The sequence below is a fragment of the Halyomorpha halys genome, unplaced genomic scaffold (assembly GCF_000696795.3).
Source record: "Halyomorpha halys isolate HHAL.00 unplaced genomic scaffold, Hhal_1.1 Scaffold1995.1, whole genome shotgun sequence".
Lineage (NCBI taxonomy): Eukaryota > Metazoa > Arthropoda > Insecta > Hemiptera > Pentatomidae > Halyomorpha > Halyomorpha halys.
Genome location: NW_027105371.1, coordinates 34805 through 39833, shown reverse-complemented (window position 1 = coordinate 39833; position 5029 = coordinate 34805). Strand labels below are relative to the sequence as shown.

The 5029-nt window shown below is 33.0% G+C and overlaps 1 protein-coding gene and 1 long non-coding RNA gene across 2 annotated transcripts in view; both read left to right on the top strand.

Moving 5' to 3' along the window:
* Positions 1 to 4124, top strand: part of LOC136796588 (uncharacterized) — a 5314-nt gene extending 1190 nt beyond the window's left edge. Inside the window, exon 2 of the long non-coding RNA XR_010844333.1 lies at positions 2731 to 4124. This is a non-coding gene — a long non-coding RNA (uncharacterized lncRNA). The remainder of the gene's footprint in view (positions 1 to 2730) is intronic.
* LOC106690965 (uncharacterized) overlaps positions 1 to 5029 on the top strand; it is a 35394-nt gene that overhangs the window by 24541 nt on the left and 5824 nt on the right. The window lies entirely within an intron of this gene.

Sequence of the window (5029 nt, the reverse complement as noted above, 5' to 3'; positions counted from 1 at the left end):
ATATATACATATATATATATATATGTATGTATATATAGTAAGGGAACGTATCGCGATCGAGATGAGATTTTTAATGAGAGTTACCGACGAAAATACACGTGTTGGGGGTGGCTGAGCCTAAATTTTCAAGTCTAGTAAAACGGCCTGTGTCAATCAAAACACTTAAAATTTCATTCATTTTTTATTTTTGGATGACGTTTTAGACTACATCTTGTCCATGTTCCAAATCAATCCTTTTTTTTTATATATATATTTATTGAAATTTACAACTGTAGATTATAATAATTATAATCAGTAAATTTTATCACAGTTCTGATGGTACTGCCCATTGGTAGCACTCTAATTAAATCAACTCCTAAATCAAACACTAAACATTGTCAACAATTGTCATTTTATATTCTCTTAACTATATATGGAGTACATAGTAAGGGGAAATGCACGGCTTGAGGTCACCCTGTCTCGGGAAACACTGTGTAAGGTCAACCTAGCTTAAATTTCAAAAATTTAAATTACATATTTTGGGAAGGATGTTACAGCAACTGTTTCGTTAAAATCGATCAATCGTAAAGGCTACTTTGTATAATCGATTTTGCTCTTTTTTAAGATTTTCTAGGAAACGTCTGACAACTTTAACCAAACTCGGCAAAGCAATGTAAAATTGGTCTTTAATATCAAATTGATCATAGTTTCATTGAAATAGTCTAACCGGGTTTAAATTCCTTTTTTAATATCTAAATTACACTTGATTTTGTAATTAAATAATACTTGTGGTGGAAAAGGGAGTAGTATTGCATTATATACTCCCCGAGAGCCAAATATTTTAGAAAACTAATATTAAACTAATAGGCGTGCGAGTGACGATCCCACCCAATGAAAAAACCATGTGAAGAAATGTATTTCCCTAGCACATCGCGCGCGCCTTTGGACCTCCACGGTCTAGCGCCAATAATAATAATAATAATATTAAACTTATATAGTCGTAAAATGTAATGGAGAACGTTAACTAGCAACTGTAATTTTATTAAAATCAATTATATTTTGTTTGTTCACTTTCTCCTTTCTAATCAATATATTTTTTAATTTATCGTAGGTAATAACATTAGGAATGGAATGGGGGGGGGATTGAATATAATAAACAATATATATTATAATTACAGATAATTCTGTATTTCCTCATTTAATTTACACAGATCAGCATAGATAAACAATTGAGATTTTTCTCAGGTCCCTGAGTGTGTATCTTTTTTTTGTTATTAACTGTTAAAGAAAATGCAAATAAAGATTTACATCTCTTTATTTGTATTTTCTTTAATATTTCTTTTGTTATCTATTTGTTACTATTACCCTTTACATTTACTATTTACTACCTTTAATTTTCCTTATTATATCTTACTTTTTTACATTTTATACCCCTGTTATTTTACACTTATGTTTTTGTTTTCCTTATGTAACTATGTGTTTGTACCTTTTTTTAGCCCTGAAGAAGCCCTGCAACGTGGGGCGAAACGTTGGCTCATTAAAATAGTATAATTCTACTATTTTAGTTTTTTGACCGCACCCGGACCATATTCCTTTCATCTTTACTCACGGTCAATCAATATCTTCCAGTACAAACTATTATAATTTTGTTTCATGCAGGTTACTGTTTTTTATTCGATACCTTCTGAAGCTTTAAAGGGGCCCTCATACTGGAAAGTCATTTGAATGTAAACCATAGATATAATGTTATAATGACTGTCTATGAAGGCTGTAAACACCTCTTCAAATTTTTGTTAGTGTGAGGAGCAATATTGAAATATTTAAGAATAAAATTCAAAATTTTGTGGACTGTTCAAAAGTTTAAAAATTTATTGATTGAAATTTACAAAAAAATAAAATAAAATAAGTATATGCGATAGATCTTTCAGAACAAATGATCATCTTAGGAACAAACCAATGGGGGTACTTCAATCATAGCTTTAAATTAGAAGATCCCTTAGCCATCTTCTTTTCAGATCCTTTGGCGAAATATCAGGGATTGGTAAGGATATGAGATTAAAATCTAAACGGGTTTGGGTGGGTATGGATTCTGGAATGAAAGAAGGTATATTTATGTTGAGCCAAATCTGCATGGATGAGTTTATTTGTGACGTAATAAGGTTCATCAAGGATTTTAGATTGTAAGGAATGGATACGAGAGGATTTACTACTTTACCCAAGCCACGTTATGTTTATATATATATTATTGTATTGAGTTAAAATTAAATAGTATTCACACTGTCTTCATTATGTTTATGTGTTGGTTATATCAATCGTAATGATTCTTATACTATATTTTAATGTACACAATGTTCTTCGAAATCAAAATTTTGATAATTTTCTTTGGAATATATTAAAACAAATCCATTGACCCCCCCTCCCCCTCCCGGAGTGTTACCTTGGAGAACTTAATTATTGCACAGATAACACAAAACTATATTTAGGTTGCATATCCAGAGTGAAAGGGGAAGAACACAAAATGTATAACGTTAGAAATTATAATGAATGAAAGAAACAAAAAACTGAATCTAGGAAATAGGTAAATGCGTCTGGAATATATCCAGAATTTAATGTTTGGTGGTAATATTTTCATAATGGCAGAAAGCAGTTTAAGAAGCAGAAGGGGCCTTGTAAAAAATGCCTAAAAGCATGGAAGACATTTTTTTTTTACTACCTAATATTCGTAAATATAATTGCATTATTCTGTTTCAGGAATGGACAAAGAAGTATTTGAAGTAGTTCTTAAAAATTTTTTCAATGATTCTAAAATAAAGAGAATAATCGAAATTAATTCGGAGCCAGCTTTACCGAAGGGAGAAAACTACGCTTCAACCATTCTCAGAATTACAGTGAAAGTAGTTCTTGGGAACGGGAGGACAGCCACGAAGAGTTTCATTGGGAAGAAGGAGATTACTGGAGAAGCTGCGAGTCACTTCAGAAACGATCTCGGATTGTTTAACTTGGAAATTTCTGTAAGTACTTCATTTTTTGTAAAACAAAAAACAATATAGACCGAGATAAATGTTCCAGTAGTCACTTTATGGTACATAAATAGTCACAGTCAGTCAGTGTGGTACATATTGTATCTGGTCTAATTCAAGTGTTGAGAACCAGATTAGACCAACCAATCAACTGATATTTTTGGAAAATATATTCTAGGTAGAAGATTCGGCAAAGTTTTCTATGCTATAAGGTACAAGAACTCAGTGGAAAAAAAATCAGTTATTTTGGTTTACATCGATGAAAACTACGTCAAGTATAGTTAAGGAAACATTTTTAATAGTATTAAAACGCGTCTGCGTATCAACCCACTGCGTAACGCGCCTGTCTATCAACCCATAGATTGCGAGTTCGAGCCCGGCCCTACCCGGGATTTTTTCAGGCATAAATATTACGCAATACTCACTGATAATCTCCCCCCGGGCAATTGTGAGGCCTGATAGCCAATGGGTGGCCCTCACAATAATAGGCGTGGGAGTGACGGACCCACCCAACGAAAATCACGTCAGAAAACGCGAGTTAAGAAACCAGCATTATAAATTTAAACAATTGCCCATTGCCCAACTGTAGGTTCGGTCACTTTAGACATATGGTTCCTTGTGTTCACATTTCATTACAAAAGAAACTCAATAAAAACAACTACGTCCCCATACGGCCCTTGAAACCATTCTAACAGGCCTTTCAAATCCTTAGAATCCTATATCAAAAGGCAATGGTAAATGGTACTCGAGCAGGTACATGCTGTCATCTAACAATGGACTTGCATCAGTCAAGCTATTTTATAGTTAACATATGTGGGTAAGTGCACAAGAGTCCTAGGCCCTGGTATCCTTCTTAGAATTCAGACCACACAACTTTTAGCCACGCCTTCCAAATACTTTACTTTTAAATCTCATAGGCTCTCTACCTCCCCCACCTAGTCTCCTAAAATTATCCGATTGGTCAAAACCCCTTCTCCTATTTTCATTATATTTCTATCCCCTCTTCTCCAGAGTACATATATATTTTCTAGACTAGATAGCTAAGTAAGATATAAGTTAGAAGATAGAGACTGAGTAACATGTAGTTCTTGTAAATATATTAGAATAAAGTCATTTTAGTCTTCACTGATTTTTTATGCTATTTAACTCGCGTAATGTTCCTTAAGTACATCGCGCGAGGCTTTGGACCTCCACGGTCACGCCAATGAAAAAAATACAACTAATTTTCCAGTGCATTTTTTTAATGTTTCTTTTTAAAAAGAATCAAGTAATTAGTAAATTTACTTCAGTTTATATGATATTCTATTAGGTTTATAAATCTATGTGAATCATGTTTCATTATGTTTCTAGATTGTCTGTGCATATTCATCATCAAATTAGTAATTATGAGGGTACCTTATCTTGGCTCCCCACACTACGTTTATGGTAAACCTTCTTCCATCTTTAGCTATTTTGTATTCCACTGTGCATTCAAAAGCAGGTGTTTCTTTTCTGTATGTTTTAATCTCGGATGAAGTTTCATAATTAGTAAGCAATCTGAGTTAATGTCATACCCTCTTCAGGATCTCACATCATTTACACAGCTGAAGTTGTTTGTGGATACCAGTACAAGATCAAACACTACCTTTTGGATCTCAGCAATTGACCTTTGGTAAATTGGTTAGAAATCAAGGATCGCGAATTTTATTTTAATCGGAACCATAAGTGCTACTCCAAATCCCTGTCTATCCTCTCATGAAATATTTTCCTTTTATATACGTATGACCTTTGCCAGTCCATCGCATCTCTTGTATAGCCATGATATCTATGCAGCCCTTCTGTGCTATATCAGTTCCTGATAACTCCTGCTCAGTATAGGGTTCGTACATTCATGTTCCGATTTAGTATGTCTAAATGTTTGAAGTATTTATAATAAATTAAATTTTAGCAGTGTTTTTATAGATATTAGGATGTTAAAGGAAAATTGCCACAATTTTATTTGTAAATTAAAAACAGAAGTTCGAATATATGATAATAATAAAATATTATAT